A 16,147-nucleotide genomic window follows, 5' to 3' on the forward strand; every position below is an offset into this window, starting at 1 on the left:
GGACGTTGCTGAAATAGCAGAATTCAACGTCAACACCCTTTTATGTATACTTCCCAACCCTTGAACCTGATGTGGTACTGCGTCTTCTAATATGAAATTTGGTCACAATTTTTGTCACTGATTTAAGGATTTTCTCTCCTGATTGAATTTCGTCTGCTCTACTACTGTTCGATGGTGTCCCATGTCAGCTGCAAGTACTACACAGTGGAACCAAATTTTGTTTCGCAGATTTTTTCTAACATGTATTTTGCTATTTGCTGATCTCTTTTTTCCTGAATTAATTCACCAACAACGGCGACAATCCACTTTTTTTCTGCCTCCTATTCTGATTTAGTATGATTCAGAAAGTTCTCACTAGAAATAACTGAGGGTTTTGGGTAAAAATTTGTTACAGACCACACCGAGTCTTTTTCCTCTCCCATTTTTCTCACTGAGACCACATTCTCCCGTAAATATGTCTTCCATTTCTTCCTGTCATAAAGCGTAGCGAACCCCGATGGTTATTACATTTTGTTCTCCCCTCTTATCTCTTGAAATGATGCACTGCGTTGATTGCACCGACGACCCAATGTCGCATTTGACGTGGAGTGCACGAAGGGTAGGGAAGAGGGGGGAGGTGGTTCTGCGATGGTGTAGGGCATTATTTCTTATTCAGTAAGGTGGACATGATACAAGACGTGTAGCTTGACTTTCTCGGTGGTCAAGTGTTTTTCTTATTCATTCTCATGATGATAAAACTGTGGACACGCCCGTCTGCTAAGATGACGTCAGCCACATTCTCAGGCCTGTACATTTGCGTACCTTGTTTGAGGAACACACTGGCCCACTATAGTATAGTTCGTCGACTAGCAGAGCACATCACCCATCACCTGATATTAAAGACATTAAAAAACTTTTGGGACTATGTGCAACATCGAAATAAGCTTAGCATCAACATCCTCGCAGTTTGCTTGCTGCACCGGGTCTCGTCATCAGTGAGTTACATCAGTTGCACAGGGCCTATAAAGAAAAGTGTCACATACTTCTAGAAGAGACAGCATTGACCAAAACTAAAAGATATTTTCACGACAGAACCCAGTGAGGTACAAGCCATCTTACTTGTGACGTGCAGTGTGTAGTACTAGGTTGATGCGTATGTGCGTGGCGTTTTTGTTTTGTATGTTGGTACTCCGATTTGTATAGGTGTTTTCATTTGTAATTTACTAATTCCATTTGAGCCTAAATATTGTCATTTATAATTTGGAGATAATGAGTGGAACCGGGGACGCTAGAAAATACAGTGCCAAGTGGAGAAATCGGAACATTTCCGACACATTCTTGTGTTTGAGATCAATAGAAGGGTGACAGCCGCCAAGGCAACCAGAAAGATTTTCGTTGTGTATGGGGATAACGCCCGTGGACAAATCATGGAAAGGAAATGATTTTCTCGTATGAAGGAGCATCGTTTCGACATTAGTGTCTCCCGCGTTCAGAAAGACCTTCGGTGTTCCGATGAAGATCGTGTAAAAGCATTAATCCACAATGATGGTTCAAATGGCTCTGAGCACTATGGGACTTAACATCTGTGGTCATCAGACCACTAGAACTTAGAACCACTTAAACGTAACTAACCTAAGGACATCACAAACATCCCTTGCCCGAGGCAGGATTCGAACCTGCGACGGTAGCGGTCGCGTGGTTCCAGACTAAAGCCCCTAGAACCACTCGGCCACAACGGCCGGCAATCCACAATGATCCACGTTAGTGTACTCGAGAACAGGCAAATGTGATGAAGTGTGACCTTTCTACCATCGTGTGACATTTTCATGCAAGAGTGAAGGTTAAAAAATAGGGTGTATGGGTACAACAGCATGCTGGAAGCCAAAATCACAAAAATCAGAGGGTGACTATAACTGCACCTCTGCTTGCTCGCCCTCAATTGGATCGTGAACAACACCGACCATTCCGATCCCGTATCGTTACTGGCGATGAATACCAGGAAGACTGCGTGAAGTGATGGCACTCGACGCTAAAACCCGCTGCTTCTGCTAATGTGACAAGACACTATACAGGAGTTGGGCTGGGAAGTCTTTCCACCTTGTTCACCTGGTGCTGCACCCTCTGATTTTCACTCTTTCCGCTCTTTATCGAACACATTTAAGGGGCTTTCTTCTTCGATGAAAATGCGCTCCGAACATGGCTGCACAAGTTCTTCGTCTCAAACCCACGTGATTTCTACTGTCGTGGAATCGAACAGTTACCCTAGCTTTGGCAGACTGTTGTAAATAGTGAAGGAGAATATATTACTGATGACTAAAGTCACTTATTTACATCTGTTGTGTTTATTAAATTTACAGGAGAATGCTACCTAATATTTAAAACTGAGGTATTTTCACAATAGATGGATTCTCGAGCATTCATTGTGGTGAGGGATAAGGATCGCTTTAGCATCAAAGAATGGGTTGGAATTGTTGGTGAGTACTCATATGGCTACACCCATTACCAAAGATATTAGCAGGTTCTCTGTACCAACGGAATGAATTACCAGCGCTATTGCAGAGAGACAACGACTGTGGTTTATGCACTTCTGCGTATACCTTATTTTCCAAAACAATGCTTGAAATGCCTCTGAGCACTATGGGACTTAACATCTGAGGTCATCAGTGCCCTAGAACTCAGAACTACTTAAACCTAACTAACCTAAGGACATCAAACACATCCATGCCCGATGCAGGATTCGAACCTGCGACCGTAGCGGTCTTTCGGTTTCTGACTGAAGCGCCTAGAACCACTCGGCCACAACGGCCGGCCCTTATTTTCCATGGATCGTACGATCACCGAAGTGTTTCATAGGCAACGAAGTGATCTGGTTCAATCGCATCCCCCTTCAGTGGACCGGAATCCGTTGAATTTCTGGTTACGGAGACAGTTAAAAACATTGGTTTACGCCAAACTAACTGAAAACGTGCAGACGTTACAGAAATGTGTGACCGACGTATGTGACGCAAACTGAACGGAGCCAGGGGTATTCGAGATAGTGCCGGACACAGTGCAAAGAGGTCTGAAGTATGAGGAAGTGTTAGTGCGCGTGGTTCAAACGGCTCTGAGCACTATAGGACTTAACATCTATGGTCATCAGTCCCCTAGAACTTAGAACTACTTAAACCTAACTAACCGAAGGACAGCACACAACACCCAGCCATCACGAGGCAGAGAAAATCCCTGACCCCGCCGGGAATCGAACCCGGGCGTGGGAATCGAGAACGCTACCGCACGACCACGAGATGCGGGCCAGGTGTTAGTGCGCGTGATAACTATACGCAGCACTGCCTATGACGTGTCTACTTCTTCCGAAGATAGACTGGAATAAGACGACAGTTTAGCCCATATACCAGCAGGTATTGGTTTCCAGACGTATAATTATAGGAACTTCCCTTTTAGTTTGGACCCTTATTACCTCTCGAAGTAATGTGAGATTTTTCTTTTCTTGTAAAAGAAGCTCTGTGTACGGCGTAGCTGAAGGAAATAGCATACTCTCTCCCTCGCGAAATGGAAAACGTTATCGTGTTTGAAGGCGGTGTTACGTGGATTTAGCGTGATGTTTCCTGGAGTACCCTTCTTTCCCGTGCGATTGTATACAAATACTGCACGTTACGCTAGGTAAACCTTCACACGGTTGACACTGAGCTTATGGCCTTGTCGTCCTCTATCCACAACAAATGGAGACCTGTAGCGGCAGCGTTTGGAGGCCGTCCAGGCACTGCAGCCATAAATCGCGGACCCAGTCGTCCGGATCCCCCGTAATCTGCTAAAGCACCGCACGGCCAGAGCCGCTTACTGCGGGAGTCTCGCTCTGTCTCTCTAATACCCGCACACGCAGTAACACATACGCCGGTAGCTGCAGGGCGTCTGTTAAGCCGACTCCGTCTGTAGCGGAGCCAGGCTTCAAGCACCACAAAGAAATATCAACGATTTACTTCCCCTTAAAGATACGTTATGCTGTCCATTGAAATGATTAGCTTCTTAGCTCATAATGGATTCGATCTTATAATTCAATATCATGATATTAAATTTATCTAACACAGAGATTTATAGCTTTCAAAAATTTAGAAACATTTCTTGACGGATTGGTTCAAATGGCTCTGGGCACTATGGGACTTAACTACTGAGGTCATCAATTCCCTAGAACTTAGAACTACTTAAACCTAACTAACCAAAGGACATCACACACATCCATGGCCGAGGCAGGATTCGACCCTGCGGCCGTAGCGGTCGCACGGCTCCAGATTGTACCGCCTAGAACCGATCGGCCACCCTGGCTGGCCCTTGAGGGATTCAAAAGTAATAAATTCTTCGGAAATCGTAAATTAAAGGGTTACAAAAAACAGTAAGCAAAAGGCTCAAGACTGCTTTCGAGACAAGTTTTAAGCTGGTTAAAGAATACGTCATTTAAGTACGGAATTCTTGAGAAAAAACTGAGACAGAGTTGTTTGTAGCATGTCCTCCACTTCATTCACTCTGTGGAATAAGCAAGAAGTCAGGTAAACAAAAGGGGGATTCGGTGAGGGTATTGTAGTTCAGCAGGAATGCATGACATATCTAAGTTTCACCAATGATGCTGCAATTTTGCCAGTTGCAGTTAACGACCAGGAAGATCAATGTAATGAATGTCCTACCTGATCGAAGAGACCACAGGTGTGCTAACAGGTGATAGTGTCCAACGAGTACAACGTTTCGGCGACCAGACATGTCGCCATCGTCAGGTGCGCTGACGCACTGACCTCCTGAGGGCGGGCGGTAGCCTTACGTGCCATCCCCCCACAGGCTGCTCTCTCCGCGGTCCGCGCCCTTTGGTGCGCATCAGCAGTCGCGGAGACGCAGGGGTTGGCGTGTGTGACAGTGCCGGTGTAAATGCTAGGTCCGCCCAGCTTGCCAGATCGTTTTCGTTGCTCAGTGTCTTCTTAATTATACTCAGTGCTGGTTCCCACGCCTTGCTAAGATTATACTCGCAGTCTCGGTTGATGAGTTCGTTCCTGGTGCGAATTTCGATGGGGTCTCTGACAACGCTGTCCCATTATTTGGAAGCATGGGACAAAATCTTGGTAAGCTCGTAAACCATCTCGTGTTTTTCGAACAAACAGTGCTCTCCGACCGCTGACTTGCTAGGATACTTCAGCCGTGTGTGCCTTTGATGTTCTCGGTAACGATTTTCGGTAGTGCACGCTATCTGTCCAATATAAGCCTTACCACCCTGACAGGGAATCTGGTATACGCCGGCCTTCCGCAAGCCGAGATCGTCTTTCACACTTCCCAATAAATTTGGAAATTTGTGGTAAGTTCTAATGGGACCAAACTGCTGAGGTCATGGGTCTCTAAGCTTACACACTACTTAATCCAACTTACAAGAGGAGACCACGACGTTTGGAACGCGGATTTACTGCAAATTTCGTACCCTCGTAGTACTCCATGAGGACAACAAAATGTGTAAGCAGCAGCTCGTACTTCTAAAGCGTTATTGAGAAAATCGCAAGATGATTTCGGTCGTCAAATATATACCTGTGCGCGGCCATTTTTACCATGAAGCGGTGGCAGCGAGTGGTTAGCGTTCAAGTGCCGTAATCGCTGGATCGAGTACTGTTCGTCAGTCTTTTTTCAACACAGTCATATTCTGTACCGTTTGTATTACAATTGATATAATGGGAAAAATACGTGTAATCGGATGAACTTTTGCAATTTTATTTGCCAGTCTACAAATTTTTACTATCATATATAATGTAATATTTATAACTATAGACCAGTAAAAGACGAAACACATGAAGTGATAGTGAATATGTACTCTTGTCCGTGATTTGACAAATCCCTTGTACGTGGAAGGAGCCCGAAACAACTTGTTCCCTTCAAGTTTTGACCGGAACAGACTGCTTTCGAGAGATGTACAATTAATTGTCGCTTTCGACATTACGTGTGCCTTTGAACATAGCTGCTAAGTTTCAGTGACCGTGTCAGAATTATATTAGAACAAATAAGTCCTCGGTCACAAATATTAAGTCAAAATTGACCAGGTTTCGACGCTACTATGAGCATGGTCTTCAGAATTAGACTAACTGTTCCAAAACATTTTAAATGTATAATACATTAACAAAATTAAAGTTTGTACTGACTGGAAAAAGATGCAGTACTTACAAGTCACACATTAAGAAAGATCTAAGCCGGAAAGGCGACGTCATGAATAGTTGTAAGTAAGATGGCGAGCCGCTAAGGGCTGCTCGTACTTTAGTGAACAAGGGTTGCAACAAGACTGAGGTGCCCACATTAGAAAGTTTGGGTAAGTAAACATGGTGTTGCAACGAGCGCCATCTAGTAGCCGCAGAAGCAACTAGGCTACTGTACATTCTAAATTAGACACATGAAATTGTGATGCAGCTGATTCAGGCATAACGTAAGCACTAATAATAATAGGATGAAGTTACATATTTATCTGCTTTAAACAGACATATATTTTGTAACGTAAAGAAAACGTTGGTTATGACGTACAAGAAAACAGCAAAGATGTAACAGGAAAACAACATTTCGGTAAATTGCATGAGGAAATCTGAATCAAAGATCAAGTTTTTATTTCGCAGCGGCAGCTGTTCGTTGAGAATGAGGCTATCATGACGAGAGAGATGTCTGAAAATCTCCAATCCTCTAAAACATCTAACCTACGCCCCTTCTTTTCGGTATGCAGAATATTGTTATCGCATTTGGCTTTAGGCACGTGTCCAGTAATTAAGAGATGATCGGCAAAGGATGAATTTAAGGGACAGGTGCTGTTCATTCTCAAAAGATGTTCTTTATATCTGATGGTGAAAGCACGTTCAGTTTCCCCTATGTAATAGGAGGAGCAGGTATCGCAGATGATCTTATAAACGCCAGAACTTTCTGTAGGGGAGCGAATGGATTTCAAATTATGAATGAAGTTTCTATTTAGATTATTATTAGTAGAGGAGGCAACATTGCAGTTGTATTTGTTGCGAAGCATGCGCTGAATCTGATAGGAAATGGGTCCTACGAAAGGAATAGAAAAACGATTTTTGCGTTAATTTCAGTACATGAGGTGTTGAGCGTGGTAGTTCTTGCAGTTTTCTTTTTTAGGATATCGTCCACTATGTTGGGCGTATATTCATTATTGACTGCTATGGTTTTAGGTAAATTAATCTCTTCGTTAAACTTTTCTGTTGAAAGTGGTATAGAGGTGGCTCGGTGGACAGCAGAGTGAAAATGTTTTAAAACAATTAGTCTAATTCTGAAGACGACGATCATAGTACCGTCGAAACCTGGTCAATTTTGACTTAATATTTGTGACCGAGGGCTTATTTGTTCTAATATAATTACGTGTACTATTTGCAAGATGGTATTTTTCATAAAAACATCGAAAATATAAAGTTAAACGCCACCAGCTACATTGAATAAATGCTATGTTTCCGCATACGCAAGATCTTTTGAGGTTTTCTATGGAAAAACAAACTTCGTTAACATTTTCAAAAACCTCTCGTACAGCCGATAATTTGGATGGAAATCATGCATAACGCAGCATTTTCTTAAATATCGGCGCTGATAATTGGTCATGCTGTATCGAGTGTACTTTAATGGCGTCTTCACGAGAAGCAATTTTTCGTTCTCTTTCGATTAAATAGGAACATTTTTGAACACGCTTACTGAAATTTTTAACATTCCTGTAGAAATAAACATCGCACGGTTGGCACACTGGCGTGCATTTCGGAGGTACGACTTTAACCGTCCATGTTCCAAGACCTTCATCATCGGTGAAATTCGTTTCACTCGCCCCTCCCCCCCCCCCCCCGCACCACCCAAAAAAAAATCTATTATTAATAAGAAATTTTCTTTCTTCACGAAGGGAAGCATGACGCTTGATAAAAATGAATAATATAATTGCATGGTAATTTTCCCGGATTTCGAACTCGTGATGACATTCGGTAGATCTTTCGTTAATTTGTTAACTGTCTTCTGAACCTGTGGTCCAAACTTCCCCGTGGCTTCTCGCAAACAAAGAAACACGTGCTGCAATAATTCGCCACACAACGTTATCGCATATTGTGCCGTGTACGAGTGCGTCACCTTATTCGTATCGCGCCTTCTGACAAACACGGTGTTCGAATTTCTTACGGCGAGAGTTCTGTTGTATTTGCATTGGTACTGGCAATCTGTCTGGTCTGTATTGATAACAATTTTTTTTTTCGAAATTCGGGATGATTGCCCTCGTTAGCAATTGAAACTTCCTCGCGGCTGCCAGCGTTTCTACCGCAGACGCACATTCCCTCAAACTCACATACCGCGTGATCTTCCTCTTCCGAAATCTGTGCCGTAGTTTGAATTTTTTATCCATGAAAGCGATGCTTTGAAAATGAAGTCCTCCTATAGGAACTGGCCTGCAGTAGCCAAAGCCCACTGCTGTAGGTTTTTGGTAGTTACCTGAAAAGTAAAATCAAAGTTTCATTTTATTAATATAATTATTTCTTCGAATGAGGTTGTTGAAGACACAGAAAATTAGTTCTAGAGTGATAAAAGTGAACACTTACTTGCTGATAATTTTGGTGAGACTGCACGATACTGTCATAGGTCCACGCATCAATTATCGAATATTTATCGATCTTTGATCCTCCAGATTTTATGTTTTCTTCCCATCTCTTCAATTCGTCTTTTCTTGTCAAACTTCTACATCCTTTTATCTGGAGAGTTCGGAGACTCCATTTGGGGTGTTCTTTCGCCAGTTTAACAATAAACTAACTTACGCTAAAGACAACACAGATACACACACACACACTCAGACACACACACACACACACACACACACACACACACTCACACACACACACACATGCCCTAGGGAGGACTCGAACCTCCGATGGAGGTAGCCGCGCGAGCAGTAACAAAATATGCGTCCGATTTGCCCCGATAGTGCGCCAGTGTGAGGAATAAATGTAGAGGCCTGTTCATCCTCCGTGAATTCTTCCGTTTTCAAAGTTTGTACTGTAGTGGTGGGGCGGAGAGCGCATCTAATGTGCCACTCCGAGTACCCGTTCTTTCAGAATACTTTTCTGAGGTGTTTCAGTTCCTGGGGAAGACTCAATGCGTCTGAGATGCTGCGCGCCCTGTGTACCAGTGTTTTAGAGCTCCATTTCTCTGAAGGAAAGTTACAGCTGTCTGCATGTAAATACAGATTAGTGTGCGTTTTCTTCCTGTAAACACAGTGATGCAACGTGCCATCAGCTATTGTCTTGATCATAACGCCTAGAACTGGTAATATTTTTTCTGCTTCGGTCTCCATTGTGATTGGGATGTTGGGATTTATCGAGTTCAGATGTGTAAGGCAGTCCAGGAGTTTGTCCCTAGATGGGGCCAGATGACGAACATTTCATCCACATAACGGAAAAAACTAGTAGGCTTCCACCTGGACGACGCCAAGGCTTCCACCTCTAAGTGGCTCAAATGGCTCTGAGCACTATGGGACTTAACATATGTGGTCATCAGTCCCCTAGAACTTAGAACTAATTAAACCTAACTAACCTAAGGACATCACACATATCCATGCCCGAGGCAGGATTCGAACTTGCGACCATAGCGGTCACGCGGTTCTAGACTGAAGCGCCTAGAACCGCACGGCCACACCGGCCGGCCTCCTCGAAGTAGACAATATACAAACTCTAGACCACGGGTGAGAGTGGGCTGCCCATCGCGGCTCTTTCCGTTTATTCGTAGTATTCTCCATTAAATAGAAAATACGTGGAGGTCAGGACATGCTTGAAAAGGTCAGTGGTCCTCTTGTCAAATTTCTGTCCAATAAGCTCGACTGACTTTTGTAGAGGCATCCTGATGAGTAACGAAACAACATCAAAGCTCACCAGCCTATGTGAGTCATAAAATTGTCCAGACGTTTTACATAATCCACATAATTATGGATGTGATCACGGTATTTACTCACATAAAGGCTTAGTATTTTCGCCAGCTATTTCGCGATTAAGTATGTAGGTGTCATAATATTGCTGACAGTCGGGCGTAAAGGCAGCCCCTCTTTGTGGACTTTAGGGAGTCCATAAAGTCTTGGCGATACAGGTCCTTGAGGTGACAATTTCTTGGCGACACCCTCTGGTAAATCCGCGTCCTTGTCTTGTTCTCCATCTTCTTTGTGGGGTCAGCATTGATCTTCCTGTAGGAGTCATCTAGCAGGCGCTGCATCTTCTCAATGTAGGCCTTATGGTAAAGAACAACAATAGCATTGCCTTTGTCAGCCGGTAGGACAACAATCTCAGGGCACTCTTTCAGTCCCCGAATGGAAATGTTCAACTTCGTAGGTTTAGTTCTCGTCAGATCACGGCAGGTTTCCTGACGTACTTCTTCAGCTGGTTTGGGTGGTAGTCGCACTGCAACCTGTTCAACTGCGCCGACTATGTCCGCGACCGGCGTGAACCTAGGGGTGGGAGCACAGTTAAAGCCCTTCTCCAGAACTGAAACAGCATCGTAAGTCAGCTCTATTTCAGTGAGATTGATGACCGTCTTGCATGGGGCCTCCAGTGATTATTTGTCAGAGAGACGTGAGAATTTTGATATCAGACGTTCTGTGTGCTTCCTGTGTACAGAATCAGCTGTCACCAGGTATCCCCATTAATCCAGTCCCCGTTCCAGGAGTTAAAATGATTTGCCAGTTATAAATGTAGTTTAAATAGTTTCTGGGAGAGGCACCCAAGGCTGTGGTGGGTAAATTGCACCCTCTAACGTATCAAGGCAAGGCTGGCCCGCTTTTAATTCTCTCGGCTGTTGCATAATGGATGTGATGCGTGACCTTAGCACGGTATAGTTTGTCGAGAACATCAAAGACACACACGAATGAAGTACTCTAACAAGTCGGCGGCTGCAGAGCACTGTTTGTTCGAAAAATACGAGATAGATTACAAGCTTACCAAGATCTTGTCCCAGACTTCTAAATGATGGGGCAGCGTTATCAGAGAGACTATCGAAATTCGCACCAGGAACGAACGAATCGACCGAGACTGCGGTCATAATGTTAGCAAGGCATCGAACCAGCACTGAGTATAAGAAGGCACTCTGTACGAAAACTATCTGGAGAGCTGGGCGGACGTAGCAACTGCACTGATGCTCCCACAGGCGTTGATCCCTGCGTCTAGGCGGGCGCTGACCGCGGAGGGAACGGCCATTGGGGGAGGGCATATAAGGCTACCGCCCGCCATCAGGAACTCCAGCGCATCTGACAATGATGACATGTCTGATCGCCGAAACATTATGCCAGTTGGCTACTATGAACCGGCACTACACCCGTGTACTCTACGATCAAAAAATATGCTGGGAGGAGCTGAAGAGTCGCTAAGTCCCGCCTATTTAGAATAGTTTATCAGAATAACATTAATATAAGAGGAAAGAATATTATAGTGTGTTCAAACTGAGTGAACGAATTCTGTAAGGAAATAATTAGGAAATGACATGCATGAAGTAGAAAACGAGGTTTGATATTCAGGATGCAAAAGAACTGACGACAGTAGAAGTAAACCAGCAATACCATGAAAAGTTTCCCTGGAAAAAGGAAGAAAAGAGAGAGAGAGAGAGAGAGAGAGAGAGAGGGGGATAGAGGGAGAGAGAGAGAGGGATAGAAAGAGAGAGGGGTATAGAGAGAGACGGATAGAGGGAGTGAGAGGTGGAGAGAGAGAGGTGGAGAACTGCGAGTAGGACTCACGCCCTGACAATTCTGTACAGTGTGCAGCGAGTACTGGCCACGTGCAGGCTAAGGCCCCGCCTGCTACTGGGCTTTGCTCTGTCCTTCTACGAAGTACACGTAACAGCGCGACATTTCGTTCAACATTTCGGTGCGGCATTTTTCGGTCGGCACAGCTCTCTGAGTTCGGCGCAATCGTGCTGTCTGCGCTCTTTTCCCTTCGCTATTTTTTCTTGGTATAAAGGACGTTAAGAAGTCCAGTGGCTGTTTGCACAAAAAGAGGCAGTCTAGGATCTATTTGCCACAATCATTTAAAATGAATGGTAATGACAAAAGAGGGGGATGAGGTTTCTCAATTCGCATAAGCGATGAGTACTGGATATTTGATATGAAACGACATTACGATACCATGCAGAAAGAATTTAATTGATAATGATGATGAAGTCCCATACTCCGTAACAGGGCGTAGGGGACGATGCGGGAGACCCGCACCGCTGTACTAGGCAAGGTCCTAGTGGACGTGATTTGCCATTCCCTTTCTCCGACCGTAATGGGGATGAATGATGATGATGATGAAGACCACACAACACCCAGTCATCTCGAGGTAGGTGAAAATGCCTGACCCGCCGGGTATCGAAGCCGTGACCACTTGCTCGGTAAGCGAGAACGCTACCGCGAGACCACGAGCTGCGGACAAGTTGATAATGAAAGAGGAAAAATTACAATGATCTACAGACAGAATTCAGGAGCACTTTGTGTTAAATTTCCAGGTATGGAGCAGTTGAAGAAATTGGTTGTGCGATTATATAAATTTCTGAAGTCACGCACGTTGTTCCAGTGTCAGTTGCAACAGTCCTCAACGGATCTGAACGAAGAGTATGGAGACCTCATACATTAGTATTAAGTACGTTGGTTAACGCAAGGCGCATGCCGGGAGCGATTTTTCGAATGAAAACTCTCTATTGTTGAATTAATGAAGGAAAAAAGGAGTGGATTGCAGTCTTCTCATTTTAAATTGTCTTGGCTGCACTCTGTCCTCAGTAGGACATTCAAAGGTGACTTCATTCTGATTTAATGGCGAGGCATTTACGAAGAAAATCGCTTTGTACTGCAAGGGACACAGTCTGACAAAGAGAGTCCAATTACCTAAGCTCAATGGCGTTAAAGAAAAAAAAAAGAGTTTTAAAGAGTACATTGTGACCTCGAAAGAATTACAAGGATAGTTTCATAAAGGTTTTGAGGACACTGCCAATCTTACATCTGTTTCTGAGCTTTTTTTGCGGAAAGTGCCCCTCTGTATGTCCTGGTGTAACTGATTTACCTGCAAAGTAATTCCAATTTTAATGACAATGTTTTTTACATAAAGGCTGTCCAGGACGTTAACAATCATTTCCTCAGGCAGAGTCCCCAAGTATCCGTAACGCGATTGCAAAAGTACTGCAACGTATCGTGCGACATATTTGTGTTACAGCCCTTTGTCGACTGTGGAACTCAGTAAGGCACAATTACGTGGCAACTTGATTGCGAAACTCTGTGAAATTGTCTGATTCCGCCCGTATGCCGACCGATAGCAATTATGTTACGTCTTCAGCACGCCAAAAATAAATACCGAAAATTTGTTTTGTTTGCAATCTTCATTGTCGAGAAATGTGTGAAGTATAAATCAGGTGCAACGCAGGACAACTGCACTGCCATTTAAATGCAGCGAGTTTGCAGTTTGTCCGTCTTTCCCATCCTAGCGTGGTGTGGCGGTGGGGGAAGTGTACAGCGAAGCATAGCGCTTTGGCACTCATGCCAAAGCCCAGCCCACGAGACGAAGTCCTGGCTGCCTCTGATACAGACACTCCATTTGTTGGTTTTGATGAGCTGTCGAGTACCCAAATATAAAGCTGTATGTCTTGACTGCATTTATTTAGAAGTTTAAATGTTTTACGCCATTGAGGAACCTTAGACATAAATCTTTCGACATCAGATTCAGCTTGATATCTCTACCCTTTCCTGAGAAATGGGGGTTTTAACTGTGAGACAGACAGACGGACAACAATTTGCAAAAAGTATCTTTTGCGATATAATTATGAGTGTGACATATTTCTGATTTTTTTGTTTTACTTGTACTGTGAAATCTTGCTTCTTGCCAAATTTCGTTGTTATAAGTCCACGTAAAATGTAGTATAAGTTTCCATGAGTGAGCTCCAATTATATGAAAATACGTGATTAGAAGGTCAAATCTCTTGACTGCATTGACTTAGATGTTTCAAATTTTTTACACCATCGAGGGATCATTGATCTTAGTACTGATCTGAATGTAAACTTCACTCTTTCTGTGCATGAATGGTTACAGGTATCTTAACAGACGGAGAGACAGGCTGAAGAAAAAATGGTCTTCTAAGGATACCTTTTGTACCGACCGTAAACTATGAAAATGATAAAATCTAATATAAATGAGGCAGTAATTCTTTTCTAATTATGTTTGTGCAATTCACTGAAGCTGCTGACAGAATTTGCCTGGAAGGTGTCACAGAGGTCCGTTATGGAGATCTGTTCACTGAGTTGCCTATCTGTTGGAACGAACTAAATCTATGAGACAATACGGAGCCACCATTTTGCTGCGCTCGTAGTTTCGGTCCAGTCAGCTTCTGAAATCTTGTTTCCAAAGACACAACCGATGATTTCGATGTGTTCAAAGTTATATTATGTGAAACATGTTTCAGTACTCAGTGCCTGCCACGTATTGCTAATTGGAGACGCCATACAGCCTCCAACGTTTGTCTGCAAATCACTTATTCCCGCTCTAAAATATGAAACTTAACATACTCTACGGCTAGTTAGCGACATCGTCTTTAACAATTATTCCGGAAAGCCCTATGTTCGATCTTAGCATATTCTCAGTTTCTTTAAATAAAAATCATCAAAAATAGCGACTGAAGACCTCCAGTTTAAGAACTGACCCTCATTCCACCAAAAGCCTTGACAAGAGGGCAGGTTCAGTGTATCTTCTTATCCTTGGTGTGAGAAATGCCGCTGTGGGTGAGATAATCAGCAATGATTAAGAGGATGAGGACGCAGAAGGGAAAGGAAACTACGCAATTAAAGTTAACGTGTACCCACTGGAGATGCGGCCTGCAGTTTAAGTAGTGTGGTGATGATTTGTATATTCTGCTCTCCGCGAAGGGGCTACCAAGGGGGAGGTGAGCATGAGAAAAATATCAAACGCCAAGTAAATGGTTCAAAATGGTTTAATTAGTTCTAAGTTCTAGGCGACTGGGACTCAGAAGTTAAGTCGCATAGTGCTCAGAGCCATTTGAAACATTTTTTTTAAACCAGCTGCTGTGAAAAAAAGATTTTTAACGGAGTTTTGGTGGTATAAATACTGTGGTTGTTGAAACTACTGCACAAAGAAGAATAGAAAATCATGAAAATATTGCATTTTCTGTGTACACAGTACAGGAATTAGAGTATGTGATTAAATTTGTAGGTGAGATAGAAGATTATACAGGGTGTTACAAAAAGGTACGGCCAAACATTCAGGAAACATTCCTCACACACAAATAAAGAAAAGATGTTATGTGGACATGTGCCCGGAAACGCTTAATTTCCATGTTAGAGCTCATTTTAGTTTCGTCAGTATGTACTGTACTTCCTCGATTCACCGCCAGTTGGCCCAATTGAAGGAAGGTAATGTTGACTTCGGTCCTTGTGTTGACATGCGACTCATTTCTGTGAACGATTGGGCAGGCATTGTTGGTGATTTCTTGATTGGGCCCCATGTTCTTCCACCTACGCTCAATGGAGCACGTTATCATGATTTCATACGGGATACTCTACCTGTGCTGCTGGAACATGTGCCTTTACAAGTACGACACAACATGTAGTTCATGCACGATGGAGCTCCTGCACATTTCAGTAGAAGTGTTCGTTCGCTTCTCAACAACAGATTTGTTGACCGATGGATTGGTAGAGGCGGACCAATTCCATGGCCTCCACGTTCTACTGACCTCAACCATCTTGACTTTCATTTATGGGAGCATTTGAAAGCTCTTGTCTACGCAACCCCGGTACCAAATGTAGAGACTCTTCGTGCTCGTATTGTGGACGGCTGCGATACAATACGCCATTCTCCAGGGCTGCATCGGCGCATCAGGGATTCCATGCGACGGAGGATGGATGCATGTATCCTCGCTAACGGAGGACATTTTGAACATTTCCTGTAACAAAGTGTTTGAAGTCACGCTGGTACGTTCTGTTGCTGTGTGTTTCCATTCCATGATTAATGTGATTTTAAGAGAAGTAATAAGATGAGCTCTAACATGGAAAGTAAGCGTTTCCGGACACATGTCCACATAACATTTCTTCTTTCTTTGTGTGGTGTCACCGCCAGATACCACACTTGCTAGGTGGTAGCCTTTAAATCGGCCGCGGTCCGTTAGTATACGTCGGACCCGC

The sequence above is a fragment of the Schistocerca cancellata genome, chromosome 7 (genome assembly GCF_023864275.1).
Source record: "Schistocerca cancellata isolate TAMUIC-IGC-003103 chromosome 7, iqSchCanc2.1, whole genome shotgun sequence".
Classification (NCBI taxonomy): domain Eukaryota; kingdom Metazoa; phylum Arthropoda; class Insecta; order Orthoptera; family Acrididae; genus Schistocerca; species Schistocerca cancellata.